The following is a 13676-nucleotide window of genomic DNA, read 5'->3' as shown; positions in this document are numbered from 1 at the left end:
TTGCGGTTACTGTCTTCCTTCCACCTGTGCTCAGTTGTAATGAGTGTGATCAGTGAAGCTGTTCCTGGCTCATTCATTCCCTTCCTTGGTAGTGTAACTGACAGCAAACACCTGACTGTGGGTGGCAGGTCACTTTCAAAAGATCTCAGGGACAGAGATGTGGACAGACATAAGGCAGGAGATGGAGACCAAAACATCTCCAAGGCTTTATCAATCCCAAGGAGCCCAGTAAAGTCCATCATAAAGAAGTGTTTGGTACGACTAGGACCCTCCAAACTGGATGGAAGAGCAAGGAGGAAACTGGTAAGAGAGCCTACCGAGAGGCCAATGGCCACTTTCAAGCAGTTACAGGACTTGATGTCAAAGAGTGGTCATTAATGGTGTGCATGTGACAACAATTTCACAAGCGCTCCACAATTGTGGCTTGTTCAGGAGGGTCACAAGGAAAAAGCCACTTGTCAAGAAAGGCCACATTAAGGCTCGTCTGAGCTTTGCCAGAATGCACCTTGAAGATTCTGATGCCAAGTGGAAAAAAGGTCTTCTGGTCAGATGAGACCAAAATTAAACTATTTGGCCTCAATACCAAACGGTCCACCAATGCAGCTCACCATCCACAACACACCATACTGACAGTAAAGCATGGAGGGGGCCGCATCCTGTTGTGGGGGGCCTGGGGCTCTCGTGAGGGTAGAAGGAGAAGTGGATGGAGCAAAATATCACAAATATCCTGTACCAGAATGTTGAAGATGGGCAGAATGTTCACCTTTCAACACGACAACAACCCGAAGCACACAGCAAAATTGAGCACACAGTGGCTGAAGGAGAAAAAAGTGAATGTCCTGGTGTGGCCGGTCAGAGCCCAGATGTCAATCACAGTGAAAATCTGTGGAAAGATCTGAAGATAGCAGACCAGCAACGCTCACCGTCCAATTAGAGTGAACTGTAAAGAAGAGTGGGGGACAAATATTACACAATCTGGGTGTGCAAAGCTGATAGAGAAGAATCCCAACTGACTCAAGGCTGTCATTAAAGCAAAAGGGGGGTCAACAAAATGACGCTGACATGGGGGGGGGGGGGGGGGTGATCCTTTATTAATCTCAGTAGGTCTTGTGTTTGATTTTTTATCATTCTTCTGAACTGTAGCTGTGATATATTAAACTTGGATGTTAAAGATTGCATGGAGTAAGTAAAGCTGGGAAGAAATATTAGTGTGTGTGTTTTCATTTAAGGCTGTAAAGCAAAAAAAATGGGAATATTTCAAAAGGGGAGAATTCTTTTCTATACCCACTGTATGTTATTTAGTTCAGTGTTGTCGCATTTATATTTCCTGTTTTCACTTTTCTTTGATGGTTTAATGTTCTCATGAGAACAGATGATGTAGATTACCTCTAAAGGTAACAGCATGCCCCTCATTTCATAATCCACTCTTTTGACATACCTTATAAAAGAAGCCCGGACACAGACAGACACTGAGACAGCCAGATCTCCAAAAAGCACACTCGGTTTCTTTTATTTCTCACTTCACGGTCCTTTGCACCTCGCACACAGTGCACAACCCACCAGCACTAATGCTCACAGTCCTTTCTTCTCTCTGTATTGCCACCTCAGGGTGAGTCAAAGTTCTGTTAACACTAATGGATTCTTTTTATCTCGACCATACCTTTGCAGATCGATGGATACATCGTGGTGGACCGCTGCCATGGCCTCCACTCTCCTCTGATTTGACATCCTGTGATTTCTGGTTATGGGGTATGACGTGTATAGCAGGAAAGTTTGTGATATCAGTGACCTGAAGGACAGAATACAGAGTGTGGTGTCATCTGTTAAACAGGTCATTCCTGTTTTGGGGGTCATCTCATTGTTACCCCTCTAGTGCACCAAAGCAGCTGAAAGTGACGAACAAGCCTCTCTGCTACTTAACTGACCAGATCAATAGCCCACAAGTTTTATTGACTTGATGCTTTACTCAGACTGAAAAGTGTTCCTTTCATTTTTTTTGAGCAGTATATCATCAATTGCGTAACTCACTCCATTTACCAAGGGTGCAACAATTTTAAAGATTACTATTTTAGAAATCGGCGTTTGCCTTCTGTTATTTCGTCAGACTTTCTCCACACTTCCGATGTTCTACATCATTGCGTCCCCTAGGCGCTGAATGATTTTGCGGTCATTTATACTAATACCGCAGAGCTGATAGTCGACATACTGTGTGATTTTTCTACCATAAACAGCTGCAATAAAAGAGTTTGTTTCAATAAATAATTTCTACTTCGATTTCCAGTTTTTTCTGTGCGCGCCCCACAGGTTGAGAAACACTAGTGCAGTGGTGAAGGAGAGCGTGTGTATAGCAGGAATGTTCACAATATCAATGACCTGAAGGACAGAATACGGACTGTGGTGTCATCTATTCCCCGTGAAATGTGTGCCCGGGCTTTAGATGGTACTGTTGCTCGATGGTTTTTGTGTGTTGAACGTGATGGCAAACAGATCGAGACATTCCTATAAATCATCTTGCACATATGAAGTATGCTTTGTGAATAAATTGTTTCCACCATTCAAATGTTAACATAATTTTGACTCACCCTGTATTGTGTAGGACATCCGGTGCCTTACCCCGGCTGGGACATCTCCTTAATGAAAGCATGCTCAGGGCATTATCTGCCCCAGATCACTAGATTGCACTCCTCTTAGTTTGCTACAGCACCCCAGATTCCCACAGGGCACTCTGGGACTTGGAGTTTGGTGGCTCAGCCCTGCTTCATTGGGCTCTCGCCTTACCAGGAAGTGGTTCTGGACCAGGCCTACGGGACACCAGAAGTATTCCCGGGTATTACATAAAAGGAGCCAGAGTCGCAAGGTGGAGGACAAAGCTTAAGGGAGGAGGAGGCAAGAAGACAGAGAGAGTGAGAGAAGCCATGGGGCAGAGTGTTACTGCGCTTTGTGCTTATTGTTGTACTATTGGAAAGATTTCAGGGAAGTTTCCCATAGTAAAGCTTTGCTGTGTGCTGGACTTGTGTCTGTGTCTGGTTGTGTTTACTTAATATAGACACAAACACATACTAGCTGTGCTACCCATTTAGGTTGGGTTGAAATCTAAGTAAATAACATAGACCTCAGTGTTAACGTTTGAAATGCACCATGCAATGTGTGACTCTCTGTTATATGCCATTAGGTATGGGATTCATAAAAGCAGTATTGATGTTTGTGATGTACCATCTGTTTGAATGACAAATGCAGCGCATTTTATTACTACAAATATCTGTGACACCACTACCTGTTGAAAGGACGAATGGAATGCATATGTTTCTGTTGTATGCCATTTGGTATGGGATTCGTAAAGGCAGTGTTATTGTTCACGATTTGCCATCTGTTGGATTCACAAATGGAGTGCATTTTATTACTACAAATATCTGTAATGCCACTATCTCTTGAAATGGCAAATGGAATGTGTATGTTTCTGTTATATGCCATTTGGTATGGGATTCATAAAGGCAGTGTTAATGTTCATGATGTGCCATCTGTTGGAATGACAAATGGAATTTGTATGTTTCTGTTGTGTGCCATTTGGTATGGGATTCGTAAAGGCAGTGTTACTGTTTGTGATGTGCTGTCTGTTGGAATGACAAATGCAATGCATTTTATTACTACAAATATCTGTGATGCCACTATCTGTTGGAATGACAAATGGAATGCATATGTTTCTGTTGTATGCCATTTGATATGGGATTCGTAAAGGCAGTGTTATTGTTCACGATTTGCCATCTGTTGGATTCACAAATGGAGTGCATTTTATTACTACAAATATCTGTAATGCCACTATCTCTTGAAATGGCAAATGGAATGCGTATGTTTCTGTTGCATGCCATTTGGTATGGGATTCATAAAGGCAGTGTTACTGTTTGTGATGTTCTGTCTGTTGGAATAACAAATGCAATGCATTTTATTACTACAAATATCTGTGATGCCCCAACTGTTGAAATGACAAATGGAATGCATATGTTTCTGTTGTATGCCATTTGGTATGGGATTCGTAAAGGCAGTGTTAATGTTTGTGATGTGCTGTCTGTTGGAATGACAAATGGAATGCGTATGTTTCTGTTGTATGCCATTTGGTATGGGATTCATAAAGGCAGTGTTAATGTTCGTGATGCGCCATCTGTTGGAATGACAAATGGAATGTGTATGTTTCTGTTGTGTGCCATTTGGTATGGGATTCGTAAAGGCAGTGTTAATGTGTGTGATGTGCTGTCTGTTGGAATGACAAATGCAATGCATATGTCTCTGTTATATGCCATATAAAAACAACTGGACTGCACAGCTCCACAACACAGGTTTTTAAACGATAAAGAGACCTCTCTCATTTTAAGGCCGATGCAGAATATCCTTCATTTCAGCAGTAAATTAGGTAATATTGTGTTATTTAGCACCAGAAAAGAGGAAGTGGGGAGGAAGTTGGAAGAACACGGAAGGGCTTTGGATGATAGAATATTGAAATTAAATTACAAGAAGACAGAATGTCTGACGTGTAATGATGATCAGGAGTCAGACGTTAGCCTGCAGGGGGAGCTACTGAAGAAAGTGGATATGTTTAAATATCTCGGATCAGCGGTAGACCAAGATGAAGAATTTAATGCAGAGATAAACCACAGAGTGCACTGTGGATGGAACAATTGGAAGAAGCTATCAGGAGGATTGTGTGATTGAAGAATTAAGGGGAAGGTTAAAGGGTTTTAAGATGGTGGTTGGAGCAGCAGTGATGTCTGGAGCTGAGCCACAGAGTGTCAAGGGAGAAGAAGTTGGATGTGGCAGAAATGAGAATGTGCAGATGGATGTATGAAGTTACAAAAAAGGACAGAATGAGAAATGAGACCCTCAGAGAGGAACAGCAAAAGTGGGAGAGAAATCTAAGAAAGTACAGGAAAGAATGTTGAAGTGGTGTGGACATGTGATGAGGAGAGACGATGAGGATGTGGGCTAAAGAGTGATGGACATGAAGAAAAGACAAAGGGGGTAAGGACAAAGTGGAGGTGGAGGATAATGTAGAAGAAGATCTGAAGGAGAAGGGTCTGACTGGTGAGGAGGTGCAGGGCCGAGCTGAATGGAGAAGGTTGACTAGACACATGGACCCCACATAGAAGTGGGGAAAAAAAAGATTAGGTAGTATCATATTTTCACTCCATTAAATGTGCCAGTATTAATATATAGAAATAGTAAGGGAATGTGTTCTGACCCACATGACCATGCCAGTCCCCGTCCCCACCACCACCACCCTCCTGCTCGGTAGCACTTTTGGTTTCTACAAAAGGAAAAGATCGCGTTCTTACATGATTCCGTGTGACTCGACAATCTGATAATTATTTCTGACTAATAGGGGAGATTTGAATTGTTTTCCCTCAGCACCTTCTTGCTAGAGAACCCAAGCCGATCCCTGGTTCTCACACCCACAGATTGTCTCATGTACTTGTCGCCCCCACCCTGTGAACTTCTCACCCCTGCCCAAGAACTGCCAGCGCAGTGTGATGAGGAGCAGGCGAGCCGTGAGAACAAGCCAACTCGCTTCTTCTTTCTGCAGGCCACAGCAACCTCCACCTTCGTTAAAAATACCCTCTGAGAGCTGGCGGCTGAGGGGGAAGCGCCGAGAAAGAGAAGCTTTGTAGCCACTGCACTGATAGTGACCAAGAAAACAATCTGAAGCCATTCACACTTTATCAAAAGAAGCAACCACTGTTGCTTTTTCTTTTTAACGAAGTAGCCGCTTGTTTTAAGTAGGCAGCGGCAAGTTGGCAACTTTTTCTGCTTAATGAATATCTCTCTGCGTTTTCCTTCTTGAGCCTCTCCTTTCTTACACAAATGCAGATCTTTCCCCCACTTACAGTACGCTGGAATCAAAGATGTCCCTGCGGGTTGAGATTGTTTTGCGGGATGTCGCATTCATTATCTTAGAGCCTTGTAGAAGCAGAGCTTTCATAGCAGCACTCTGAAATATGGACTTGGACAGCATGCAGGCCTGGGCAGAGGAAATGTAATGTCAGTAAATGTAAAGTACGACAAGTGGGAAGTCAAAATGTGAGGGTCTGAAAATCCGAGAGTCCGCCTTACGAGAAGGATTGAGGAGTCGTAGTGAACTCGACATTATCAACTGCCAGACAGTGTGCAGAAGACGATAGATAGATAGATAGATAGATAGATAGATAGATAGATAGATAGATAGATGTAATGAATTATTATTATAGGATAGATAGATAGATAGATAGATAGATAAATAAATGTAATGAATTATTATTATTAGATAGATATAGATAAATGTAATGAATTATTATTATTAGATAGATAGATAGATAGATGTAATGAATTATTATTATTATTATAGATAGATAAATGTAATGAATTATTATTATTAGATAGATAGATATAGATAAACACAAACAGTGCGAGAAGAGAGGACGCTGCCTGAAACTGCGAAGCTCTTGACTTGGCAGAGCAGCCCGACATTCCACGCCTCCCAGCGTCCACTTTGTTCTCACGGCCCCTCGCCACTGAAGGCGGTCTCGTCTTCACATTGTTTACAACTCGGTGCAGTTAAAAAGTAGTAAGACGCCAAGCTGTTTTCCTCGTCTCTTCTACTATCAAGTACTGCCAACTAAAAAAAAGTTACAGTGTGGCAGTTTCCGTGACAGTCACGTGGACGAATAAATAAAACTTCTTTGTCAGAACGCGTCTGGCGGTGGACGGCTCAGCGCTGTAGTCCAGAGAGGAGGGCTGGGAGAGGGCGACGCGGGGCGTACTTCTATGGGATAGATCGGCGTGTTTGTGTTTACTTCTTTTCAATTTCAGTAAAATAACTCTCACACAAATAATAACAATTCGTAAAGATTAGTTCCTGTATTATAATATGTTCTGTGGTCATACGTAATTTCCATATCGCGTGGTCATACGTAATTTCGGTTTCAAACACGAAAAGAATTTTAGATATATAGATAACATATATATATTTAATATATAGATTTAATAATATATACAGGATGGTAGTGAGACCAGCTAATATTAAATGGGTTGGAGACGATGGCACTGACCCAAAAACAGGAGACAGAGCTGGAGGTAGCAGAGTTGCATTGGGTGTGATGAGGATGGACAGGATTAGAAATGAGGAGATTAGAGGGTCAGCTCAGGTGGAACAGTTGAGAAACAAAGCCAGAGAGGCGAGATTGCGTTGGTTTGGACATGTGCAGAGGAGAGATGAGGGGTATAATGAGAGAAGGGTGCTAAGGATAGAGCTGCCAGGGAAGAGGAGTAGAGGAAGGCCTAAGAGAAGGTTTTTGGATGTGGGTGCATTTTTGGTCTCCAGGGTACAAAAAGGATATAACAGCACAGGAGACAGTTCAGGGAAGAGCGATGAGGCTGATTCAGGGCTACAGGAGGGCTTCAAGAAATTGAATGTCAGTAAATGTAAAGTATGACACGTAGGAAGTCAAAATGTGAGGTTCTGAAAATTGAAAGTCCACCTTATCAGAAGGATTTAGGAGTCGTAGTTGACTCGACATTATCAACTGTCAAGACAGTGCGCAGAAGCCATTAAGAAGGCTAACAGCATGTCAGGTTATATAGCGCCTTGATGTGTGGAGTACAAGTAACAGGAAGTTCTGCTCAGGCTTTATAACACACTGGTGAGGCCTCATCTGGAATCGTGGGTGAAGTTTTGGTCTCCAGGCTACAAAAAGGACATAACAGCACAGGAGAAAGTCCAGAGAAGAGCGACGAGGCTGATTCAGGACTACAGGGGTTGAAATGTAATATCAGAAAATGTAAAGTATGACAAGTTGGAAGTCAGAATGTGAGGTTTGAATACTCATCGGTAGGTGTGAGGAATTATGAGGGAAGATCAAAAGAACTGAACCTTCTCAGCAAAAGGAGCTGAAGAGGAGACCTGATGTGTGGAGTACAAGTCCTATTAATGCTTTATAACACACTGGTGAGACCTCATCTGGAGTCCTGGGTGCAATTTTGGTTGTCGGGCTACAAAAAGGACATAGCAGCACAAGAGAAAGTCCAGTGAAGAGCGACGAGGCTGATTCAGGACTATAGGTGATGAGTTATTAGGAGAGATGAAAAGAGCTGAGCTTTAAGGAGATGATGAGAAGACCTGACTGAAGTATTTAAAGTGATGAAGGGAATACAGGCTTGCATTTAGGTGGAAACGAAAAACGAGTAAAGGCGTCGACAATTTAATTGAATGATGGTGGATGAACTTTTCACATGGGCTCTTGTTCTTTGTGAAATTTAAGATTTCCAGCTAGTCGGCAAGCTGGTGGAGTCGCTGCCTTTGTAGAGTTTGTGTGTTCTTGTTTGGGTCCACTTTGGGTTTTTCCCTCGGGTACTCGGTCAGGGGGTTTTCCTGTCACTTCACACTAGAATAACTGTAAATTGAGCCTGTGTCAGTAAGAATGTGCGTGTGTGTGTGTGTGTGTGTGTGAGAGTGTCACTCTTGTTTTTGGTGGTCCAATATATGCTGTTTTGTGCTTTTTGCCCATTGTTGCCTGTATAAGCTTAATGCACAGACACCCCATGGATTAAATAGATATGGGAGATGAATGAACAGATTTTGGTCCTTGGAAGGAACTGCAGGTCCACAAAGAGAAAATATTGGGGTGCCAACCCGGTTGTCTCCGTTTAACAAGGTGCAGTTTCAACAAAAACACAAGCGCTTGATGGCCCTTATCAAATAAAAAGTAGGATCCTCGTGAGGAACCTTTTCACCTGGCTGGTATGCTGAGGATAGTCACGGTGGGAGGGAGCTCCATCCACTAATGAGTGACACCTCCTTCTGGGAATTTTGGGAAATGTTAGTGGAGAAACCGGAAGGTTTCCACAACCGGGTGTCTTCTCAGCACTGTGGAGGATAAGGTTAGCGCCAGTGCCCCCTCTTGACCTGGGGTGGAAGTTCATACCCCAGAAAAGCCCGGAGGACGATCCACAGACGCACATGTGTGACAGGATGTCATGTACAGAACGTTTATGTTAAAACCCTGAATAGAATTCTTAAGTGTAAAAAATATTTATTTAACTCGTCTGGGTGAGATTCTGCTTTTTGTGCTTAGCACAGTGGCAGGCCCCAGCTGGCATCCTGGGTTGGCGCCAACACCGATCAGAGACCCACGCAGTGCAAAGCAAATCCTGTTGTCTATAGCAGCATCTTTATTTCAATTAATATTAATAAAGTTATGAATGTGTTATTTTTTTTCTCCTGTTGTGTTATTGTAAAATAAAGTTTATCCTGTAAATCGGGAAAAAAAAAATATGGAATGAGACCAATCTGTGTAGCTGTTTCTCCAAAAGACCCTTTAAGAGAGACGGCCGCTATTTAAGTCGAAGTGAGACACCCTGGCAAATGTACTAAGTCTTACTTCTCACCTTATAAGACACATATAGCAGCGTGATGCAGGAGAAATAGTCAAAAACGTTTGTCTTTCATCTCAACTTGTGATTTGTTGTCTTCACTGTGACCTGTTTACGTTTGCCCATTTATCTCACTTTGAGTTTTTTTAGAAGTGCGTGAGAACTTCTTATTTTGTAGTCCCTGGGCAGACTTTGTGCGCTAACGTGTCATATCCTCATGCATTCAGTGGCTTTCAGTTAGCACCATTTAGCTTTCATTTTGCATATTTATTCGTCTTCAGCTCAGTTATCGGGATTGCAGCAGTGATTCGTAAACATCTCCCTCGAGTGTTTCACCCCTGGAAATATGTTTGCCAGCCCCGTAAAGATATTTTTATTTTTGAATTTCATCTCTGTGAGTGTGTGTGCTTGCAATAAAAATACAAATTGAATCCAATTGAATGAGTATCATTTATAATTCTGAGCACCACATTCTTGTTCTTTTTTCGGCTGCTCCTGTTAGGGGTCACCACTTCAGATCATCTTATTCCATATCTTCCTATCCTCATCATCTTGTTCTGTTACCCCCATCACCTGCATGTCCTCTCTCACCACATCCATAAACCTATATATAATTCAGAGCACCATGTGTTTATTTAATTGACTGACTGAATGATTAAGTCATTGCTGTTACTATTTTAGAGCATCAGAACAATCTGATCAAGAGCAGGCCATTCAGGCCAACAGAGCTTCTCAGTCCTGTCCACTTCATTCTTCTAAAATAAGATCAAGTCAAGTTTTGAAGGTCCCTAAAGTCCTCCTGTCCACCACACTACTTGGTCACTTACTCCATATGTTTGTGGTTCTCTGTGTGAAGAAAAACTTCGTAATGTTTGTGCGAAATTTCCCCTTCACAGGTTTCCAACTGTATCCCCATGTTCTTGATGAACTCACTTTAAAGTCACCGTCTTTATCCACTGGACTGATTCCCTTCATCATTTTAAACACTTCAGTCAGGTCTCCCTCTTCATCTCAGCTCTTTTAGTCTTCATACCTCATCCCCTGTAGTCCTGAATCAGCCTCGTCGCTCTTCTCTGAACTTTCTCCAGTGCTGTTATGTCCTTTTTTGTAGCCTGGAGACCAAAACTGCACCCAGGACTCCAGATGAGGCCTCACCAGTGTGTTATAAAGCATTAATAGGACTTATAGTCCACACATCAGGTCTCCTCTTAATCTCCTTTTGCTTAAACTGAGAAGGTTCAGCTCTTGTAATCTTTCTTCATAACTCATCAGACCTCCCATTGTGTATTCAAACCTCACATTTTGACTTCCTACGTGTCGTACTTTACATTTACCGACATTCAATTTCATCCCCTGTAGCCCTGAATCAGCCTTGTTGCTCTTCTCTGGACTTTCTCTTGTGCTGCTTTGTCCTTTTTGTAACCTGAAGACCAAAACTGCACCCAGGACTCCAGATGAGGCTTCACCAGTGTGTTATAAAGCATTAATAGGACTTATAGTCCACACATCTGGTCTCCTCTTCATCTCCTTTTGCTTAAACTGAGAAGATTCAGCTCTTCTAATCTTAACTCACCAGACCTCCCATTGTGTATTCAGACCTCACATTTTGACTTCCTACGTGTCATACTTTACATTTACTGACATGTAATTTCATCCCCTGTAGCCCTGAATCGGCCTCGTCGCTCTTCTCTGGACTTTCTCTAGTGCTGTTATGTCCTTTTTGTAGACCAAACCTGCACACAGGACTCCAGATGAGGCCTCACCAGTGTGTTATAAAGCTTGAGCAGAACCTCCTGTGACTTGTACTCCACACATCAAGGCGCTATATAACCTGACATTCTGTTAGCCTTCTTAATGGCTTCTGAACACTGTCTGGCAGTTGATCGTATCGAGTCCACTACGACTCCTAAGTCCTTCTCATAAGGTGGACTCTCGATTTTCAGACCACCCATTGTGTATTCAAACCATACATTTTTACTTCCTATGTGTCATTGTTTGCATTTACTGACATTAAACTTCATTATCCACAAATCTGGCCAAGCCTGTCTGCTGTCCAAGTCCCTTTGAGATCATTCATTGGATTCTCGATTACCAGCCCATCCACCTATCTTGGTGTCATCTGCAAACTTACCCAATTTGTGACTTCTATTTTTGTCCAAACCATTTGTAAATATTAAAAATAGCAGCAACCCTAACAGTGACCCCTGCTGGTCACCACTCTTAACGTCAGCCAATTCTGATGAGGTTCATCACACCCTAACCCTCTGCTTCCTGTGTCTGAGCCAATTTTGCACCCATCTACACCCTGAACTCCCACTTCTTTTAGTTTGATGCCCACCCTTTCATGTGATGCCTCATCAGATGCTTTCAGAAAGTCCAGATTAGTAATATCGTGTGCTCCACTCTGGTCGTATCCTTTTCTTGCTTCCCCATATAATTTCGGCATGTTAGTAAAACTCGACCTCCCTCATCTGAACCCATACTGACTGTTCAGTAAAACTCCTGTTCTTGCTATGTGTTGCTCAAATTTGCCTTAAATTGTTAGTGAGAAGTCAAGCAAAATGACATGAAAATGAAATGGGGTGCCTTAGTTATCATGAACACATCAGATTATATATAGGTGCTGGTCATAAAATTAGAATATCATGACAAAGTTGATTTATTTCAGTAATTCCATTCAAAAAGTGAAACTTGTATATTAGATTGATTCATTACACACAGACTGATGTATTTCAAATGTTTATTTCTTTAAATGTTGATGATTATAACTGACAACTAATGAAAGTCCCAAATTCAGTATCTCGGAAAATTAGAATATTGTGAAAAGGTTCAATATTGAAGACACCTGGTGCCACACTCTAATCAGCTAATTAACTCAAAAGCCTTTAAATGGTCTCTCAGTCGAGTTCTGTAGGCTACACAATCATGGGGAAGACTGCTGACTTGACAGTTGTCCAAAAGACGACCATTGACACCTTGCACAAGGAGGACAAGACACAAAAGGTCATTGCTAAAGAGACTGGCTGTTCACAGAGCTCTGTGTCCAAGCACATTAACAGAGAGGCGAAGGGAAGGACAAGATGTGGTAGAAAAATGTGTACAAGCAATAGGGATAACCGCACCCTGGAGAGGATTGTGAAACAAAAGCCATTCAAAAATGTGGGGGAGATTCACAAAGAGTGGACTGCAGCTGGAGTCAGTGCTTCAAGAACCACCAGGCACAGACGTATGCAAGACATGGGTTTCAACTGTCGCAGTCCTTGTGTCAAGCCACTCTTGAACAAGAGACAGCGTCAGAAGCGTCTCACCTTTGGACTGCTGCTGAGTGGTCCAAAGTTATGTTCTCTGATGAAAGTAAATTTTGCATTTCCTTTGTAGAGAAAAGCCAAGCAAAATGACACCTTTTATTGGCTAACTAGAAAGATTACAATATGCAAGCTTTCGAGGCAACTCAGGCCCCTTCTTCAGGCAAGATGTAATCATCTTATGATTACATCTCAATGATTACATCAATTATTACATCTTGCCTGAAGAAGGGGCCTGAGTTGCCTCGAAAGCTTGCATATTGTAATCTTTCTAGTTAGCCAATAAAAGGTGTCATTTTGCTTGGCTTTTCTCTACATTCATAATGGCTAACACGGTACAACACCCTAGCATTTCCTTTGGAAATCAAGGTCCCAGAGTCTGGAGGAAGAGAGGAGAGGCACAGAATCCACGTTGTGTGAGGTCCAGTGTAAAGTTTCCACAGTCAGTGATGGTTTGGGGTGCCATATCATCTGCTGGTGTTGGTCCATTGTGTTTTCTGAGGTCCAAGGTCAATGCAGCCATCTACCAGGAAGTTTTAGAGCACTTCATGCTTCCTGCTGCTGACGAACTTTATGGAGATGCAGATTTAATTTTCCAACAGGACCTGGCACCTGCACACAGTGCCAAAGCTACCAGTACCTGGTTTAAGGACCATGGTATCCCTGTTCTTGATTGGCCAGCAAACTCGCCTGACCTTAACCCCATAGAAAATCTATGGGGTATTGTGAAGAGGAAGATGCAATACGCCAGACCCAACAATTCAGAAGAGCTGAAGGCCACTATCAGACCAACATGGGCTCTCATAACACCTGAACAGTGCCACAGACTGATCGACTCCATGCCACGCCGCATTGCTGCAGTAATCCAGGCCATAGGAGCCCCAACTAAATATTGAGTGCTGTACATGCTCATACTTTTCATGTTCATACCTTTCAGTTGGCCAACATTTCTAAAAATCCTTTTTTTGCATTGGTCTT

General features: G+C 42.5%; 1 protein-coding gene across 2 annotated transcripts in view; it reads left to right on the top strand.

The window, feature by feature from the left end:
* The window catches only part of evi5l (ecotropic viral integration site 5 like), a 213768-nt gene that overhangs the window by 132204 nt on the left and 67888 nt on the right, over positions 1–13676 (top strand). The gene's annotated exons all lie outside the window — the stretch shown is intronic.

Source organism: Erpetoichthys calabaricus, chromosome 17 (assembly GCF_900747795.2).
Source record: "Erpetoichthys calabaricus chromosome 17, fErpCal1.3, whole genome shotgun sequence".
NCBI lineage: Eukaryota > Metazoa > Chordata > Cladistia > Polypteriformes > Polypteridae > Erpetoichthys > Erpetoichthys calabaricus.
The sequence above is the reverse complement of the archived record's forward strand: the minus strand, read 5'-3'. Positions and strand labels throughout refer to the sequence as shown.